The 21,872-nt window shown below is 35.4% G+C and overlaps 1 pseudogene; it reads left to right on the top strand.

Moving 5' to 3' along the window:
- The first annotated feature begins 8,655 nt into the window (after nt 1-8,655).
- On the top strand, nt 8,656-9,584 carry LOC138078374 (olfactory receptor 6C2-like; annotated as a pseudogene).
- The last annotated feature ends 12,288 nt before the right edge of the window (nt 9,585-21,872 follow it).

Raw genomic sequence — 21,872 nt, 5'->3', positions numbered from 1 at the left:
GTAAAATTCATAAACTCTAGAGACCTGCTTTACAACATTATACCTACAATCAACAATAATGTATTCTACACTAAAATTCTGTTAAAAGGGTAGATCTCACAAAGTGTTCTTACCACAATAAAATCTTTTCATAATATATACGTACATACACATTTTTCAGATAAGAGACAAGCCTTTATCAATATGATTTCAGTGAATACCAAGATCTAAACCTTGATTCTACTTAATATTCCTGTACATGATAATCAACCCATCATTAATCCATACCTACTGTTATTAAAAGGGTTATTCCTTTCAGATTTTACATTTTTACAACATGTCTATGCTTCACCCTTGAAATTTTATGAAAGGATCATCAGAATATCTATTATATATTTGCCAAAAAACAAAATGGGCTCAGAAAACAACACAGTAATCAAAACACTGGTACTGTTACCTTATCATGAACGATAAAGATCTCTGGGCTGTGTGATTTTCTGATTTATAAAAAATTACCTATTTGTCATCATCTAGTTCCTGACAGGATGCTCTTACAACACTTGGAATTTCTTGAGGGATGAGAGCAATAAAGATATCTTTCCTTATGTTAATGAGAAGATATGGGAAGCCCTTAAATCACCTTAGGATGAAGCCTGGATGCCAGAGAAATCAGTCAATTGATTAGAGGATTGGAATTTACAGTCCCCAAATTGGAAAAGGACCTGATGCTGGGAAACATTGAAGGCAGGATAAGGGGACAACAGAGGATGAGATGGTTGGATGGCATTACCCAATGGACATGAGTTTGAGCAAGCTCCAGGAGTTGGTGATGGACAGGGAGGGCTGGTGTGCTGCAGTCCATGGGGTCACAAAGAGTTGGACACGACTGAGTGACTGAACTGAACTGAACTGAAATCCCCTACCTCAGCAAAGAGAGAGGGTACTTGATGGAGATTTAGTTCAATGATTTAATCAATAATAACTACATAATAAAGCCTCCATAAAATCCAGAAAGATGGGTTTCAGAGAACTTCTGGGCTAGTGAACATCTGTTGGGGCTGAAACGGGAAACGGGGTTCTGTTCATGGAGCCAAAGAATGAATTTCACAAACTCTCAAACACTCACGCAGGCAAAGTTCATGTTTAAAAGGATAGAGACACAAAGCCCTCAGCATAGACACTGAGAAGGGGTAAAGAGCCCCAAAAGATGGGAATATCAGCAGTTTTTACATCTTTATTAGCATTGATCTGTTCGTTTTTGATTGGCTCGGGCCCAGATACATGTAATTTTTGATCAATCAGTTTAAATGTTGCAATGTCCAGTTTGTCGTATTTATGGCTTTCTTGGATCTCCCAGTTTCTCAGTTTTTCTAGACATATCGACGCCATCCCTCGACCCTTTCTCAAGACCCCCAGACTATTATTTAGGGGCTAGATGGCAACCCACTCCAGTGTTCTTGCCTGGAGAATCCCCACGGACAGAGGAGCCTGGGGGCCTACAGTCCATGAAGCCCCAAAGAGTCAGACACTACTGAGCGACTAAGCATAGCACAGCATGGATGTATGTTTAGAAGCTAATTGTCTACCCAGAAATTTTCTCCTTGATAAACTGGACAAGAGTTAATTGTCTTGTCCTGGATCTGAATGTTTTATGATCCTCCGGACCAGGAAGGCATTCTTCTGAATGCCTGGAACCTGGAACAAATACAGACTTAGGCTAGTGGAGCCAAAACACTTGTGTGTGAGAATTTAAATTAGAAAAAGAACAAAGACTCTGACTTCTACACTGACTACCTAACAATTTCTACCTCAGTGCTATCTCATACAAATCCTTTTTCAAATATGTGTATTGTGACTATTTTCTCCCTGTCTGTGATTTGCTTTTTTATTTTCTTAATGATGTCTTTTGAAGAACAGTTTTAATTTTGATGAAATCCAGTTTATCAGTTTTTCCTTTTATGGTTTGTGCTTGATTGTGTGTCCCACGAAATCTTTGCCTACATGCTGAATTACTCCAGTGCCTTTGTCAAAGTCAGTTGGCCACGTATCTGTGAATCTGGATGATCCATTTTATGTTATTTATCTGTGTGTTGATCTTTACACCAGTACCTCACTGTTTTTGTCACTGTGGCTTTAAAGTGTCTTGAATCTATGTATTATAAATTCTGCGGCATTTTTGAGATTGGTTTGACTTGATATCAGCTGCTTCCCTTTCCCACATAAATTTTACATATAGCTTGTCAGATTTTCTAAAAAAAAAAAAAATCTAGTTGGGATAGTGATTGAAATTGCATTTGAATTTATAAATCAATTTGGGAAGAATTGACAAGCAACACTGAATCTGTCAACCCATAGATGTGGCATATTTCCACACTTATTTGAGTCTTTTAAAATGTATCTCAGCAATTTTTTTACTGAAGAAGCTTTACACATATTTTCTCAAATATATTTCTAAATATTTTCTGATTTTTATGCTATTATAAATGGTATTTTAAGTTTCATTTTCAAGTTTGTTTTGAGTGTATAGAAATGAAATTTATTTTTGTACATTGATTTTGCATCTGAAATCTTATTAAATTCACATATTAGTTCAGTAGTTCTTTTTATTTTTTAATTTTTTTGTAAATGCCTTAAAATTTCCTGTGTGCACAATCATGTATGAAAAAAAGCATTTCTACCTCCTTATTTCAAATTTTTTATGTATTTATTCTTCTTCTTGCTTTATTGAAATTGCTGGAAATTTCAACTAGTACTGAACTGAAGTTATGTGAGTGAGTCTTGTCCTGTTCCTAACAATAGGGGAGAGCATCCAATTTTTTCAGTGTTAAAATATGTTAGCTGTAAGTTTTTCTTGCATGCTTTTCATCAGATTGAAAATTTTCCCTTTTAATTCTAGTTTCTGAGGATATCATGTATGTGTGCTAAATTTTGATAAATGCTTTTTCTGGATGTATTGAGATGATTTTTCTCTCCTTTATTTTGTTAATGTGTTTTGTTATGTTGACTTCAAACTCTGCTTGGTCATGATGTATTATTCTTTTTATATAGTTCTGGATTCAATATTTTGTTTCATTTTTACATCTACACTCATGAGAAAGAGTAACCTGTGATTTTCCACTCTTGTAAGTTCTATCTTGCTTTGGTGTCAGGTCTTGTTTAGTTTGGGTACATTTATAAGCATATGCATTTCCAACATAAAAGTAAACATACTGTACACAGTGAAAACAAAACAAAAAGTGGAAAAAAAGAAACACTCCACTACAGAAAGTCGTCACACGATAAAAGAAGAGGGCAAAAGAAAAAGAAAGGAAAAAAGGAATTACAAAACAAACAAACAAAAAAAACTATTAACAAAGTGGCAATATGTCTAACAGAGAAGGCAATGGCACCCGACTCCAGTACTCTTGCCTGGAAAATCCCATGGATGGAGGAGCCTGGTAGGCTGCATTCTATGGGGTCGCTAAAAGTAGGATACAACTGAGCGACTTCACTTTCACTTTTTACTTTCATGCATTGGGGACAGAAATGGCAACCCTCTCCAGTGTTCTTGCCTGGAAAATCCCATGGACGAAGGAGCATGGTAGGCTGCGGTCCATGGTGTCACACAGAGTCGGGCACGACTGAACGACTTCACTTTCACTTTTCTCTTTCATCCATTGGAGAAGGAAATAGCAACCCACTCCACTGTTCTGGTCTGGAGAATCCCAGGGACAGGGGAGACAGGTGGGCTGCCGTCTATGGGGTCGCACAGAGTTGGGCATGACTGAAGTGACTTAGTAATATGTCTAAATCATGGATATTTCTCAGTAATGTAAGTGAACTACTTACATTTACAATAGTAAAATTGAATATTAAAAAATTATAAGGGAAGAATGCCACGATTATTCCATTCAAGAGAAACACAAAGGGAGGTGGGAGGGGGGTTCATGTTTGGGAACACATGTACACCCGTGGTGTATTCATGTCAATGCATGGCAAAACCAATACAGTATTGTAAAGTAAAATAAAGTAAAAATAAAAATTTAAAACAAATAAAAATAAAAATAAAGAGAAACACAAGAAAAAGGCAAATCTGATTTTAAATGACAGAAAGATCACTGGCTGCCTAGAAACAAAAAGTTTACTAGGAAAGGACACAAAGGAAATTTGTGGGAATATGGAAATGTGTTTTGTCTTTACAGTGAAAGTAATGATTAGGGAACTATATATTTTGAAAATTCACTAACTAAAATATTTTAAAGGTTCCGCTTATTATATGTAAATTTTACTTCAATCTGCAACCCACCTTGACCTACATCAATCCACAAATGAATAAAGATAATAGTTTTTTAAAGGAAAAGCATTCTTGAGTGTATGCACAAAGATACTCTTATACACGTGACTTGAAGGAACATACTAATTATTAGTATTAGTGGATTATAGTTCTAAGTATGTATCTCAGTATCAAAGAAAAATTTTACTTTGATCCAGTTTTCCAGACAGTATAAAGAAATATTTTTTCAAACTTCTTGTAATATTTTTATAATTGTAGAAACTATAAAATAACCTAAAATGATTAAAGGTAATTAGAATCAGCATAATTATCTATAGAGTGATAGTTTATGATGGTAAAACTGGAAACAACATTTATTTACAACAATGACAAATTTGAATTTAAATGCTGTTGTTATAGTAATACAGTGAACTGAGATTAAATAGGTTTAAAATGATGCATACAAATAATTATTGAGACATAAATAGGCTCACACATATCTAAGTGTGGTATTGTTGCTGTTTAGTCACTCTGTCATCACCAACTCTCTGCAACCCCGTGGACTGTAGCTCAGCAGGTTCCTCAATTCATGGGATTTCCCAGGCCATAGTATTGAAGGAAGCTGAGCGCCGAAGAATTGATGCTTTTGAACTGTGGTGTTGGAGAAGAATCTTGAGAGTCCCTTGGACTGCAAGGAGATCCAACCAGTCCATTCTAAAGGCGATCAGTCCTGGGTGTTCTTTGGAAGAAATGATGCTAAAGCTGAAATTCCAGTACTTTGGCCACCTCATGTGAAGAGTTGACTCATTGGAAAAGACTCTGATGCTGGGAGGGATAGGGGGCAGGAGGAAAAGGAGATGGCAGAGGATGAGATGGCTGGATGGCATCACCACTTGATGGACATGAGTTTGAGTGAACTCCAGGAGTTGGTGATGGACAGGGAGGCCTGGTGTGCTCACAAACAGTCAGACATGACTGAACGACTGAATTGAACTGAACTGAGGCTGCCATTTCCTTCTCCAGGGGATTTTTCCAACCCAGGGATTGAATCTAAAACTCCAGCATTGCAGGTTCATTCTTTACCACTGAGCCACCTGGGAAGCCCAAGTGTAAAATAACTGTGATAATCTGAGTACCACAGTATGGAAGCATTTTTAATAAGGTTAAAGCATTTGTAATTATTACATGTGATACACATGGATATATCTGCAGGAGTATGGAAAAGCATGGAAGGACATTCTCCAGAATGTTGCCTTTCATCCCATTACCTCTTCCTTTATTCTTTTTCACTGTAATTTTTTATTGTCATATGTCTCATCAAATGTCTTAATATATAATATATTCATTTTATAACAGATAGAAAAGTAGAGAGAGAGAGAGCTATCTTCTTTACCTTACACAAGAATTAGTTAAAAGAAACTGTACTATGTTTTGTTTTTAATTAAAGTCAGTTGTCCTCCCACTCTCAAAGTGTTTCTGTTGCTTTTCCTGTCTCTAAAGGTTGTTTTCCCTCTGTTGCTATACTAGTTTATCTTGTTTCACTTACCCACAGTTCAAATGATACAAGATGATTACAAGATGCTTCATTAGTAGCTTTTGATCCTGACTCACCAAGGACTCTCTTATTTATTAATTTTTGTGCCAGATTCAGCAAATGAAATAAATATCAAGGGTGAAACTGGAAAATCCTCTTTCTGAGCATACTAGTTCAAAACATTAGCATGTCCAAAACTATTAGGATTTCCTTTGAGCCTACTTTTCTTCTCAATTATTGAAAGTTTTTCTTTTCTTTTTTTTTTTTTAAGATATTTCCTAGATTTGTCTTAGCACTACATCTATTGTGAGGAAGTTGATGTATTTGCAGACAAACAAAATTAAGGAAATTATGCATTCCCAAGCTGCTGTTACTGTAGAAGTGACCAGATTCAATGTTGTTGGTGGTGTTCAGTCACCAAGTCATGTCTGACTCTTATTGACCCCACGGACTGCAGCATGCCAGCTTACCTTGTTCCTCACCATCTCCCAGACTTTGCTCAAGTTTAAGTCCATTGAATCGGGGAAGCCATCCAACCATCTCACCCTCTGTTTCCCATTCAATCAGTAGTAACCAGAAATTCTCATGCTTTTAATACTATTAGCATTATATTCATTTTCAAGTTGTAGCTGTAAGAATAGTTGTAATTAAGTAACTAGTAGAGAGAGTCTATGATTAACTGTCAGAATGTAAGTATTATAAATTCTGCATTTCACTTACATTTTTTGAGACTTGGGTAATATTTGCCTCTGGTAAATTAATCTTTCCTGATTGTATAAAATTTATCAGTGGAAATTCTAATGTGGGTATCAAGTAAACGTCATTTTCAGAGCACTTTAATCTTGGGCAGTATATAGTTATTGATAAGATTATTTTGAGCTACAAATAAATAATAGATCATCTAAAAATAACATAATTTGTATACCAAGGCAAATTAATATACCTGGAAACTAAAAAATGAAAACAAGTGGCTGAGTATGTGCTTGGCCAGCAAAATTCAAGACTGGGAACAGAGATGGAATTGGGAAACAATGAGCACTGGAAGGAAGACTATTCCAGATAGATAATCTATGTGAAGTATTTATTTCAATATCAAGTATATAACAAAGATCCAAGAAGTATAAAATACCAGTTTGGTTATTAAAAAATAGGAGGAGAGTGTGAAAAATCAAGAGTTTCATTTTGGAAGTTTTATATTTGCAGTATATTTGGATATATGACTGAAGGTCAATCATTTTGGAGATAAGTTCAAGAAAACACTCAAAAAGAGTATATATGTTAAGAAAGTAAAGCTTTGGGTAAAAACTTGCAATGAGTAGTAAGTAAATCAAAGCGATCTAATGTACATATAGATAGAAATATTATATTATTATTATGTAAGGTGATAAGTATCTACTACATGAGCAATCATGTAGCAATTATAATGTAACAAAGTAATACCCTATACACTTAAATTTACACAATGTTATATGTCAAATTTATTCAATTAAAAAAATTCAGAAAAATAGTAAAGAAATGCTAAGAACTATCACCATAGAGTTCAGGAGAAAAAAAAAAAGAAGTGTCTAGATATTAGAAAGCCAAAAGATGACAGGAAAACATGTGGCATTAAAGTAAGTTATGAGAGAATTCTATAACTACTATATGGTTAAAACTAGATGTTTCCTATGAAGTTTTCTGAACTCTAACAGCCAAAAGAAGTTCTTTGATAAACTTTGGAATAAATTGCTTCATTAGATTTATTGTGACAAAATGTGATTACAATGTATTGATGATTGAATGCATGGTCTCTAAAAGGAAAATCATTGTGGACAAGGTCATTGAAATAGTTAAAATTTATTACTCATTATTTGCCAGGCACTTTTTATAAGTACTCTAAATGTTAACATTTTATTTTTCAACACTGCACATATATACATGTGAAGGATAATAATATTATTTCCACTTTGCAAATGACATAAGTGAGTCACAGTGAATAAACAAACTCACAGGCATTAAAAATTCTTCAAGCCATGCTTGAAGAATATGCTTAAGAATTTAACCTGAATTTTTTGTAGTTAGTAATATTAATAATAGTATTTTGGAATGTGTCTTAACCTTAACTAAACAGACTGAAAACCAAAAAGTTGTGATGATTTTTTACATCCTTATATGTTTATACCCAACACGTATTGCTATTCTACACCACGTATTGTCATCAAAATATTCCTTGTCTTATGTACCACAGTATGAAATTAGTGTAATTTTAAACTATGAGATAATTATGCAATAAATTATGAGATAAACATTAATAAAAATATGAGATAGAGTCAGGGGCATAGGTGAATAAGAAAGAAGTTGTTTAAAGGAAATATAAACTTTTAAAATTGTGATCCTAGAGCTCAACATCTTCAGTACTGGATGTGGAATACATTTAGTGAGACAAACTATTTGTGATCAACTGTGTCAATAACAAAATTTTAAGGAAACACATGAAGGTAGAAATGAAAGTTTGGAATTCAGTTTTATGTTTTGGTCTGTGAACAAGAAAAAACTCTTACTTTCCCAATATATTAGCAGCTAAATCCAAATATAAAAGGAAAATCAAATCCAAGATATAGACAAAATATAAAGTGGAAACAAAACATAAAATGTAATGAGGAAGAAGCACCAATAATATTTCATAGTATGATATAGATAAAGCAATTCTGATTTTTTAATCTTCCCTGAAATGATCAATAATATACAATTGTGGAAGCTAGGATACCAGAGTACTGAAAATATTTGTGAACAAAAATTTTTAATGTCTGTGAGTTTGTTTGCATAGTTTTGCCTTCATTAATAACCACTCTATGCATATCAAATATTTCTGAATTGTAAATGCAGATTGAGTAGACGCCAGGATTCAGTGATGAGAAACCACACAGTAACTACTTTATCCTGCTGGGATTGACTGATGATCCACAGCTGAAGATTGTGATTTTCATCTTTTTATTTCTCACTTACATGTTGAGTGTAACTGGAAATCTGATAATCATCTCCCTCACCTTCATAGACTCTCACCTGAAAACGGCCATGTACTTTTTCCTGCAAAATTTCTCCTTCTTAGAAATCTCATTTACATCTGCTTGTATTCCCAGATATTTATATAACATATCAGCAGGTGATAAGAAAATAGCATATAATAACTGTATCAGTCAAGTATTTTTTGCTGATCTTTTTGGTGTAACTGAGTTTTTTCTCCTGGCTACCATGTCCTGTGATCGATATGTGGCCATCTGCAATCCCCTGCATTATGTGACTATCATGAACAACATGGTCCGTAGAAGACACCCTTTGTTGCTGGATGGCTGGCTTGTTGATCATAATCACTCCACTTAGTCTGGGCCTGCATCTTGAATTCTGTGACTCCAATGTCATTGACCATTTTTTCTGTGATGCAGTCCCCCTTCTAAAAATCTCATGCTCAGAAATGTGGCTTATAGAGCAAATGATCATAGTCTGTGCAGTGTTGACCTTTATCATGACCTTCATGTGTGTTGTTCTGTCATATATATGCATCATCAAGACCATTTTACAATTCCCTTCTGCCCAGCAAAGGAAAAAGGCATTTTTCACATGTTCTTCCCATTTGATTTTGGTCTCCGTCACCTATGGAAGCTGTATTTTCATCTATGTTAAGCCTTCAGCAAAGGAATCAGCAGGTATTATTAAGGGTGTGACAATGCTCACTACTTCAATTGCTCCTATGTTGAACCTCTTCATTTACACCTTGAGAAGCAAGTTAAACAAGCCTTTGGTGATGCAATCAAAAAAATTGCATTATTATCAAAGATCTAATGGAATTTGCTAATGTAAAGAAATAAATTTTTCATAAAAAGATAATTTGTTCCTAGGTATGTATCTTTAAGCTTTTGAGTCATTTCTTTCCTGGTATGGAAACTGTTTTAGGCAGCTCTCTTAAAAAGACAGTATTATACATTTCTAAGAAACAGACTGACATTACACACTAACAAGACTTTACCAAAGGCCTAACAATGAAATGAAAGAAGGAAAACATACAAGTTCATTGTGCATTTTGAACAGGGTAGTTGTATGATTGCTTTTCCCTTTTTTTAGATTTCAAGATTGCTTTTCGATACTTTTTCAACTATTAGAAACAATAGAAAGGCAAAAAAAAAAAAAGTATTGCCTTTACATTTTTATAGTTTAGAAGGGATACATGACCAGGGCATTTTAAAAAACAAAACCATCACAAGGAGCAATAATAAAAATATTATTTTTAAGTTAAAAAAAGAAACTATTACAAATGATTGTATGTTAAGGTAGAAAATGAATTAGAAAAATAGTCTCCTGCAATATTGAATACTCTAAAAATTCCAGACTAACAGATCAATTTAAACAGAAAACATGTGTAATTAAAGTGCTAACAATTTTTCAGTGTGAATTTTTGAGGAAAAAGACTATTTATGTATTATATTGGCCAAAAAGTTCTTTCAAGTTTTTCCATAATATCTTACAGAAAACTCTGAATGAACTTTTGGGCCAATCCAATACATAAGAATTTGTTTCTATACATTAATCTTTAACAATATGCATTGGCTGGTAAGAAAATTATTAGAAGAGGGACTGATCTCTACCTTCATCTTTGTTAAACTGGAATAAGTGGCTATTACAAGGGTATGATGGTGCTGACTGCCTCCTATGCTGAATCCCTTCATTTTTCTTACTTAAAAAGATTGCCAATTACTTCTCCAGCAGGAAAAAAAAAAAGTGTTTATTCAAGATCATAAAGAATTGCTATTTGTAGTCTGTTTCTATGGTGAGCCATATAGAAGTCCCCACACAAGAATGAGGACCCTTTTTTTAAAAATTATTTATTGAAGGCTAATTACAATATTGTATTGATTTTGCCATACATTGACAAAATCCGACACGGGTGTACATGTGTTCCCTATCTTGAAACACCCCCCCCCCCCCACCTCCTTGCCCATATCATCCCTCTGGGTCATCCCAGTGCACCAGCCTCGAGCATCATGTCTCATGCATCGAACCTGGACTGGCGATTCGTTTCACATATGATAATATACATGTTTCAATACCATTCTCCCAAATCATCCCACCCTCGCCCTCTCCCACAGAGTCCAAAAGACTCTTTTATACATCTGTGTCTCTTTTGCTGTCTCACATACAGGGTTATCGTTACCATCTTTCTAAATTCCATATATATGTGTTGGTATACTGTATTGGCGTTTTTCTTTCTGGCTTACTTCACTCTGTATGATCGGCTCTAGTTTCATCTACCTCATTAGAACTGATTCAAATGCATTCTTTTTAATGGCTGAGTAATACTCCATTGTGTATATGTACCACAGCTTGCTTATCCCTTCATCTGCTGATGGACATCTAGGTTGCTTCCATGTCCTGGCTATTATAAACAGTGCTGCGAAGAACACTGGCGTACACGTGTCTCTTTCATTTCTGGTTTCCTCAGTGTGTATGCCCAGCAGTGGGATTACTGGGTCATAAAGCAATTCTATTTCCAGTTTTTTTAAGCAATCTCCACACTGTTCTCCATAGTGGCTGTATTAGTTTGCATTTCCAACAACAGTGTAAGAGGGTTCCTTTTGTCCACACCCTCTCCAGCATTTATTGCTTGTAGACTTTTGAGCAGCCATTCTGACTGGCATGAAATGGTACCTCATTGTGGTTTTGATTTGCATTTCTCTGATAATGAGTGATATTGAGCATCTTTTCACGTGTTTGTGAGCCATCTGTATGTCTTCTTTGGAGAAATATCTATTTAGTTCTTTGGCCCATTTTTTGATTGGGTCATTTATTTTTCTGAAATAGAGCTGCAGGAGCTGCTTGTATATTTTTGAGATTAATCCTTTGTCAGTTGCTTCATTTGCTATTGTTTTCTCCCATTCTGAAGGCTGTCTTTTCACCTTACCTCACTGCGAAAAAGCTTTTAAGTATAAATTGGTCCCATTTGTTTATTTTTGCTTTTATTTCTATTACTCTGGGAGGTGAGTCATAGACGATACTGCTGTGATTTATGTCAGAGAGAGTTTTGCCTATGTTTTCTTCTAGGAGTGTTATAGTTTGGGATCTTACGTTTAGATCTTTAATCCATTTTGAGTTTATTTTTGTGTATGGTGTTAGAAAGTGTTCTAGTTTCATTCTTTTACAAGCGGTTGACCAGTTTTCCCCAGCACAACTTGTTAAAGAGATTGTCATTTCTTCATTGTATCTTCTTGCCTCCTTTGTCAAAGATAAGGTGTCCATAGGTGCATGGATTTATCACTGGGCTTTCTATATTATTCCATTGATCTATATTTCTGTTGTTGTTCCAGTACCATATTGTCTTGATGACTGTGACTTTGTAGTAGAGCCTGAATTTAAGCAGGTTGATTCCTCCAGGTCCATTCTTCTTTCTCAAGATTGCTTTGGCTATTGGAGGTTTTTTGTATTTCCATACAAATTGTGAAATTATTTGTTCTAGCTCTGTGAAAAATACCATCGGTAGCTTGATAGGGATTGCATTGAATCTATGGATTGCTTTGGGTAATATACTCATTTCCACTACATTGATTCTTACGCTCCATGAACATTTCTCCATCTATTAGTGTCCTCTTTGATTTCTTTCACCAGAGTTTTATAGTTTTCTATATATAGGTCTTTTGTTTCTTTAGGTAGATATATTCCTAAGTATTTTATTCTTTTTGTTGCAAAGGTGAATGGAATTGTTTCCATAATTTCTCTTTCTATTTTCTCATTATTAGTGTATAGGAATGCAAGGGATTTCTGTCTGCCGATTTTATATCCTGTAACTTTACTATATTTGTTGATTAGCTCTAGTAATTTTCTGGTGGAGTCTTTAGGGTTTTCTATGTAGAGGATCATGTCATCTGCAAACAGTGAGAGTTTTACTTCTTATTTTGCAGTTTGGATTCTTTTATTTCTTTTTCTGCTCTGATTGCAGTGGCCAAAACTTCCAGAACTATGTTGAATAGTAGTGGTGAGAGAGGGCATCTTTGTCTTGTTCCTGACTTTAGGGGAAATGCTTTCAATTTTTCACCATTGAGGATAATGTTTGCTGTTGGTTTGTCATATATAGCTTTTATTATGTTGAGGTATGTTCCTTAAATTCCTGTTTTCTGGAGAGTTTTTTTCATAAATGGATGTTGAATTTTGTCAAAGGCTTTCTCTGCCTCTATTGAGATAATCATATGGCTTTTATTTTTCAATTTGTTACTGTGGTGAATTACATTGATTGATTTGCGAATATTGAAGAATCCTTGCATCCCTGGGATAAAGCCCACTTGGTCATGGTGTACGATCTTTTTAATGTGTTGTTGGATTCTGATTGCTAGAATTTTGTTAAGGACTTTGCATCTATGTTTATAAGTGATATTGTCCTGTAGTTTTCTTACTTTTTTTTTTTTTTTTTTTGGTGGCATCTTTGTCAGGTTTAGGTATTAGGGTGATGGTGGCCTCATAGAATGAGTTTGGAAGTTTATCTTCCTCTGCAATTTTCTGGAAGAGTTTGAGTAGGATAGGTGTTAGCTCTTCTCTCCATTTTTGGCAGAATTCAGCTGTGAAGCCGTCTGGTCCTGGGCTTTTGTTTGCTGGAAGATTTCTGATTACAGTTTTGATTTCTGTGCTTGTGATGGGTCTGTTAAGATTTTCTATTTCTTCCTGGTTCAGTTTTGGAAAGTTGTGCTTTTCTAAGAATTTGTCCATTTCTTCCATTTTGTCCATTTGATTGGCATATAACTGCTGATAGTAGTCTCTTATGATCCTTTGTATTCCTGTGTTGTCTGCTGTGATTTCTCCATTTTCATCTCTAATTTTATTGATTTTTTTCTCTCTTTGTTTCTTGATGAGTCTGGCTAATGGTTTGTCAGTTTTATTTCTCCTCTCAAAGAACCAGCTTTGGCTTTGTTGATTTCTGCTATGGTCTTTTTTGTTTCTTTTGCATTTATTTCTGCTCTAACTTTTAAGATTTCTTTCCTTCTACTAACCCTGGGGTTCTTCATTTCTTCCTTTTCTAATTGCTTTAGGTATAGAGTTAGGTTGTTTATTTCACTTTTTTCATGTTTCTTGAGGTATGTCTGTATTGCTATAAACCTTCCCCTTAGAACTGCTTTTACAGTGTCCCACAGGTTTTGGGTTGTTTTGTTTTCATTTGTTTCTATGCATATTTTGATTATCTTTTTTGATTTCTTCTGTGATTTGTTGGTTATTCAACAGCGTGTTGTTCAGCCTCCATATGTTGGAATTTTTAATAGTTTTTCTCCTGTAATTGAGATCTAGTCTTACTGCATTGTGATCAGAAAAGATGCTTGGAATGATTTCAATTTTTTGGAATTTACCAAGGCTAGATTTATGGCCCAGGATGTGATCTATCCTGGAGAAGGTTCCATGTGTGCTTGAGAAAAAGGTGAAAGGACTCTTTTAAAGAGGGGAAAGGAAGTTGGGAAGGCCATAGTAAACAAAGAGTATATGACTTTGCATTGGCTGAATTGTGACAATCTCTCATAGGCTGAACTCTCGCCAAGGAAAAAGAGGAAGTCCTTCTTCCTGTTAGGCTCTGCTGCTGTCCTAGGGCATAAGAGACCCTATTCAGGCCTCTTGACCCTATATTAGTTGAAACTGCATTTACTAACTTTCACAATTTACACCTTGACAAACAAGCAGGTCAAATAAGACATCAGTTACATCTCAAGGAACTTGACTGTGACATATCTCAAAAATAATTTTATATTGATATCGGGTTGAAATAATATTTTTTGTACTGGATTTAAGATTACCAAGTGGCTCAGTGGTAATGAATCCATCTGCCAATGAGTAGATGCAGGAGACTGACATTTGACCCTTTGGTTGGGAAGAAACCCTGGAGGAGAAAATGGCAACCCACTCCAGTATTCTTGCTTGGAAAATCCCATGGACAAAGGAGCCTGGTGGCTTATAGTCTGTGGGGTCACGAAGAGTCAGACACAACTGAGTACATCCTGGATTTATTAAAAATTTCAGTTTTATTTTATAATATGGCTACTAGAAAATTCTAAATTGCACATGTGTCTCATGCTATATTTATATTGAAAGAACTTCAGATTAACCAAACTCGTTAGTAGCAGATCCAGAATTCAAATTCTATGTGTTTGATCAAAAATTTTGTTTTTAACTTAAGGAAGCCTTACCAGAGAAACACTTTCAATAAGTTATTTTCAAGTAACACCTCAAGCAAACCCTACATGTATTAAAATCAGTATAAATTACACATAATAAAAATGCTCACAGCAAGCTTGAACTACAAAATATAATATATCTTTTTAATATAATACTGATAATGTATAAGTAAAATCAATTTGTGAAATAAAATTAAAAGAGCTATTGAATGTTGGAATGTTGGACCAATATAAATGTTGGTCCTACTAGCATAACTCTAATTTTCCTTTAAAAAGAGCTGAACTGTTAAATATAGATAAATTAGCATAGAAAATGGGACTCTGCATATTTAAACCATGTGGGTTCTGAGAGCTACAATTGTATCTGAGGGGTTAGTAAGAGAAGCAGGTTGAAATGAGTTCAGGGAACTTGGGAAGCTCCTTCTAACACAGGCAAAGCTTTTTGGCAACTCGTTGTTTCAATTTTCCACAGCTTTTACTCCAGTTCATTCTGCTACAAAAGCTCTGATTCTCTGGTGACTCATGTTTTTCCACAGCATTTTTGCACTTTTGCCCAATCTTCTCACACTTCCTTTATTGGCCTCACCAATGCCCTCACCCTCAGTTTGACAATGTTGTTATTATTAAGCCACTAAATCATGTCCAACTCTTTGTGACCCCATGAATTGCAGCATGCCAGGCTTTCCTGTCTTTCACTGTCTCCCAGACTTTGTTCAAACTCATGTCCGTTGACTCGGTGATACCATCCAGCCATCTCATCTTCTGTTGCCCCCTTCTCCTCCTGCCCTCAATCTTTCTCAGGATCAGAGTCTTTTCCAATGAGTCAAGTCTTCATTGTTAAGTTCACTGATCACTGCTTGGAAACAACAAAAGTTTGTCAGATCAGGGATTCAGGACAAGGAGAATATAATTCATAGTATTGAACTGCAGTGCTGGAGAAGACTCTTGAGAGTCCCTTAGACAGCAAGGAGAACAAATCAGTCAATCCTAGAGGAAATCAATGCTGAATATTTACTGGAAGGACTGATGCTGAACCTGAAGCTCCAATACTTTGGCCATCTGATGTGAACATCTGACTCATTGTAAAAGACCTTGATGTTGGGAAAGATTGAAGGCATCAGCCCCAAACAGAACTAGTCTCCTAAGTTCTTTGAAATGTCCAAACTTTTTTTTAAAACTTTAATTTAATAAACATATATTTTGAGGTGCTTACTCTGTGCCAAGTCATATGCTATGTACTTTATTTATCTTAATTTTAAGCTTTTATAAATACACATTTCATAATGCTCACTGCTGTATGCATCACAGTGTCAAGCATCAATTTATAGCTGATATTGTCCCATCCACAAACTGGTCCATTCCTCTCAACCCCTACTTGACTTTCTGAAACAAATATGCATATTACTTCATCTATAATATTTCAGTATGTTTCTCTAAAACCACAAATATTTTTTAAACATTCAGGTGTACTATAAAGAAAAAAATTCACTGTGTACAGTTTGATGAATTCTTGTAAGTATAGATACCCATGTAAGCATTTGTTGTTATTGTTCAGTCACTCAGTCACCTCCAACTCCTTGTAAACCCATGGATTGCAACACACAAGGCCTCCCTGTCCTTCACCATCTCCCGGAGCTTGCTCAAACTCATTGAGTCAATGATGCCCTCTAACTGTCTCATCCTCTGTTGTCCCCTTCTTCTCCTGCCTTCAATCTTTCCCAGCATCAGGGTCTTTTCCAATGAGTCAGCTCTTCATATCAGGTGGTCAAAGTACTGGAGCTTCAACTTCATCATCAGTCCTTCTGATGAGTATTCAAGATTGATTTCCTTTAGGATTAACTGGTTTGATCTAAACATTACACAGGTGAAAATATAGCATATTTTCAAAATCATAGAAATCTCTTTCATGGCTCTCCAGATCAATATACTCCCAAATGAATCTGCTATACTGCATTACAAGACTAAACATTATTGGTTTTGTATATTCATGATTACCATATGAAGAGAAATGCACAGAATGACCTGTTTTATTCTGGTTTCATTTGCTCAACATTATGTCTGTATAGTTTTCCAAACAGTTATGTCAGCAATAATTTATTATTTTAATTTATAAGTTGTCAATAATAGAAACAGCACAGTTCATTAATCACTTTCTCAATAGAAATTCAGGCTTTTCACATATATGACTTATAAGCTGCTAAGAATTTTATTATATTATTTTTTGGCAAAAATATGCACTCCTACATATCTTTAGCATATAGAACTAAAAATGGAATTGATAAGCTATATGATAGCTGTGTGTTCAACTGTCAAATAATTATTTATTGAACATACTGTGCCAATTTACTCTCCTATCATCAATGGATAAATGTTATCATTGCTCCACATTTTTGCCAATGTTTAACTTTGTCAAACCTACTTATTTTAGTCATAACTAGTGATATTGAACACCTTACCATATGCTTTTTGAATATTGGACATCCTTTGTGTAAAGTGCCTACCAAAATAATTTGCCTTTTTATTAGATTTCCTTTTTAAATTTATTTTTGGAAGTTTTATGAATCTTTTGTGCATCAATCCTTTGTCAAAAGTATGTATTATAGTTATTTTATCCTCTATTATGTCTTGATCTTTATGTTTTTTAATATAAATTTATTTATTTTAATTGGAGGTTAATTACTTTAAAATATTGTATTGATTTTGCCATACATCAACATGAATCCACCACAGGCATACACGTGTTCCCCATCCTGAGCCCTCCTCCCACCTCCCTCCCCATACCATCCCTCTGGGTAGTCTCAGTGCACCAGCCCCAAGGATTAAGTATCATGCATCAAACCTGGACTGGTGATTTGTTTCATATATGATATTATACATGTTTCAATGCCATTCTCCCAAACCATCCCACCCTTGCGCTCTCCCACAGTGAACACCAATTCATGATTTTATTTCTGTTGTTTATAGGGCTCTTGGTTTTTTATTTCAGAAATTTTTGCATAACCTAATAACTTTCATAAGTAGGTAATAGTGGTTTAAACTGTAAGTTCTCTCAACTGTTTCCCAAATTAAAGCTAATTGCCCATCTGATATTAACTTATGTCTATGGTTTGAGATAAGGAACAATATTTTTATGTGTGAGTAGCTAAGTTAATCAGTATTATTTACAGAAAAGATTGACATTTTCTCCTTGCATGCAGTGGCAACCCTATCATAATCAATTATTTCATGAGTGAATCTTTTTCAGATTTAATAATTTCATTCCATTGATTATTGTTGTGGTGGTGGTTCAGATCAGTCCTGTCTGACTCTTTGCGATACCATGAACTGCAGCACGCCAGGCCTCCCTGTCCTTCACCATATCCCAGAGCTTGCTCAAGCTTTTGTCTATTGAGTTGGTGATGCCATCCAACCATCTCATCCTCTGTTGTCCCCTTCTCCTGCCTTCAATCTTTCCCAGCTTCAGGGTCTTTTCTAAAGAAACAACTCTTTACATCAGACAGCCAAAGTATTGGAGCTTCAGCTTCAGCATCAGCCCTTCCAATGAATATTCAGGATTGATTTCCTTTAAGATGGACTGGTTGGATCTCCTTGCAGTCTAAGGGATTCTCAAGAGTCTTCACAGTTCAAAAGCATCAGTTATTTGGTGCTCAGCCTTCTTGATGGTACAACTCTCACATCCATAACTGACTACTGGAAAAACCATGTGTGTGTTAGTCGCTGAGTCATGTCCAACTCTTTGTGACCCCATGAACTGTAGTCTGCCAGGCTTCTCTGTCCATGGAATTCTCCAGACAAGAATACTGGAATGGATTGCCATTCCCTTCTCCAGAGGATCTTCCCGACCCAGGGACAGAACCTTGGTATCCCGCATCGCAGGCAGATCCTTTCACTTTTTGAGCAACAGGGAAGTCATAGCTTTGACCATAAGGACCTTTGTCAGCAAAATAATATCTCTGCTTTTTAATGCGCTGTCTAGGTTTGTCATAGCTCTTCTTCCAAGGAGTAAGCGTCTTTTAACTTCATGGCTGCAGTCACCATCTGCAGTGATTTCAAAGACCAAGAAATTAAATCTGTCACTTTTTCCATTGTTTCCCTATCTATTTGCCATTGATATTTTCTCTGAATTCATATTTTACTGTTTCATTTACAGTAGTTTTAAAATTAGTTTTCATATTAAGTATTGTTACTCAAGGTCTTCCCAGGTGGCACAGTGGTAAAGAATCCACCTGCCAATGCAGGAAAAACAAAAGATGTGGGTTCAATCCCTGGTTTTGGAAGATTCCATGGAGTAGGAAATAGCAAACTACTCCAGTATTCTTGCCTGCAAAAATCCTGGAGAGAGGAGCCTGGCAGGCTACACTCCATGCAGTCACAAAGAGTTTGACACAATTGAGTGAATGAGCATGGATACTTGTATAGTTATTCAAACAAATTGCTTCTGCTTCCTAAATGTGACTTTGGTTCTTTTCAACCCATTGTTTTTCATAAAACTTTAAAAGTGTTGGGTATTTCTGCAAACAAAAATTATCATTAGTAATTTTAAGATTGCTTCGAATATATAGGCCAATTTGGAGGAAATTAATGTCTTAACAACACTGAGAGTTCCAATACATTAAAACATGGTATATAGCCAACCCATTGGTGTCTTCATTACTTTCTAAAAATTTCGCAGTTTAAAGTGTGTAGAGGCCTTGTACAGTATTCATAGACATTTCACACAGTATTTTGGTAGATTTATTCTTGGAAGGACTGATGCTGAAGCTGAAACTCCAGTACTTTGGCCACCTCATGTGAAGAGTTGACTCATTGGAAAAGACTCTGGTGCTGGGAGGGATTTGGGGGCAGGAGGAGAAGAGAAGGACAGAGAATGAGATGGCTGGAGAGCATCACCGACTTGATGGACATTAGTTTGAGTGAACTCCAGGAGCTGGTGATAGACAGGGAGGCCTGGCATGCTGCGATTCATGGGGTCGCAAAGAGTCAGACACGACTGAATGACTGAACTGAACCGATTCCTATGTATTTAATAACACGCTTTTTATATGAATTTTGAATTTTTATTTTCTAACTGTTTCTGGCTACTGTGTAGAGGTACTATGTTTTGCATGTTGATTTTTGTCAGGCAACTTTTCTAAGTTTTGTTGTTCAGTCACAAAGCCATTTCTGACTCTGTGACCCCATGGACAGCAACACTCCAGGTTTCTCTGTTCTTCACTATCTTCTGGAGTTTGCTCAGACTCATGCACATTGAGTCGGTGATGCCATCCAACCATTTCATCCTCTGATGCTGTGAAAGATTGAGGGCAGGAGGAGAAGGGGACAACAGAGGAAGCCTGGAGTGCTGCAATCCATGAAGTTGCAAAGAGTAGGATACGACTGAGAGACTGAATAACAATAGCTTAAATAAAGCTGATATGAACAGTTGTTTATGTAAATAGCAACTAGTTTAAAGTTTACTTTATCTGATAACAGTATAATTACTAAAGCTTTTTTTTATGGTGTTACACAATATATCTCTCCTTTTATCCTTTAATACCAATGTGTGTACTTACATAAAGTGTCACATAAGCAAAAAAATTTATTATCAGTGTCTTATTAAAAGTTTATGATTGGGTTTTATTTCTGTTTAATCTGACAGTGTTTAATGCGTTTGCATTTCCCATAATTACTGCTAAAATAGTGTTTAATTCTTTTCACTTACTATTTGCTTTCTTATTTGACATGTTATTTGCTCTCTTTCTTGTTTGTTTTCTCCCTCCATCCCTCTTTATGTAAGATGCAAGAAAAATTAACATTTCCAGCCAACAGGTCAAGAAATTACTAGTGCATATACTATAGATTTTTTGGGTTTTTTAAGTACTCAGGATTAATCCAAGAAAATAATATTAAGACTGAAAAACGGTCACAAACACCACACCAGTGTTTATTATGGAAAGAGAGTATAAGTATCTTAATGTAAAAATCATATGTGACAGCATCCACAATTAAATTTATTGTGAAAAGAAAGCATATCTTAATTTGAATTAAATGAAAACTTTTTTTACATGAACCTATATAGACACATCATAGGAGTGCTCAAAGGAGAGATAAAAATGGTATTTTAAAAATATTCATATTCATATTTTTAGAATATTAAGACAAGTTATCACCTACTTTGAGTTTTCTAATATTTTCCAAATTTGTAATCTTACTTAATGATTGAGACAAAAGTAGCAGCTGGGATAAAGTTGTGATCTCCCATATGTAAGGAAAAAATACAGGAAAAGCAAACTACTTTTTCTTTTTTTATTAATTTGTTTATTTTTTACTTTACAATATTGTATTGGTTTTGCCATACATTGACATGAATCAGCCATGGGTGTACATGTGTTCTTCATCCTGAACCCCCCTCCCACCTCCCTCCCCACCCCATCCCTCTGGGTCATACCAGTGCACCAGCCCCAAGCACCCTGTGTCACACATCGAACCTGGACTGGCAATTCGTTTCACATATGATAATATACATGTTTCAATGCCATTCTCCCAAATCATCCCACCCTCGCCCTCTCCCACAGAGCCCAAAAGACTATTCTATACATCTGTGTCTCTTTTGCTGTCTCACATACAGGGTTATCATTACCCTATCATTTCTACTTCTTGACCATCTGGATTTTTACTATTTTGTTTTCACCTATGCCTGTTGCTATTGTGGCATCTTTGTGTCTCTGAGGACACTGCCCACACTACTGCATCTCTCAGAATTTTTGCCTAAGTTCATTACAAAGAAGACTCATTAGTCATATTTGAATATGGGTCACCAAAGATCCAGTTGCTTATTATTTACTTGGAGGTTTAGCAAATAAATCAAAAATAAATCTTAAAAGTTGAAAAGCCACTTACAGAGAAGTTGTAATATCAGTGATTTCAGAGCCAGAGGGGGAAAGAGCTGAATAAC

Source organism: Capricornis sumatraensis, chromosome 4 (genome assembly GCF_032405125.1).
Source record: "Capricornis sumatraensis isolate serow.1 chromosome 4, serow.2, whole genome shotgun sequence".
Classification (NCBI taxonomy): domain Eukaryota; kingdom Metazoa; phylum Chordata; class Mammalia; order Artiodactyla; family Bovidae; genus Capricornis; species Capricornis sumatraensis.
Note: the sequence above shows the minus strand (reverse complement) of the source record. Positions and strands in the feature narration are given on the sequence as shown.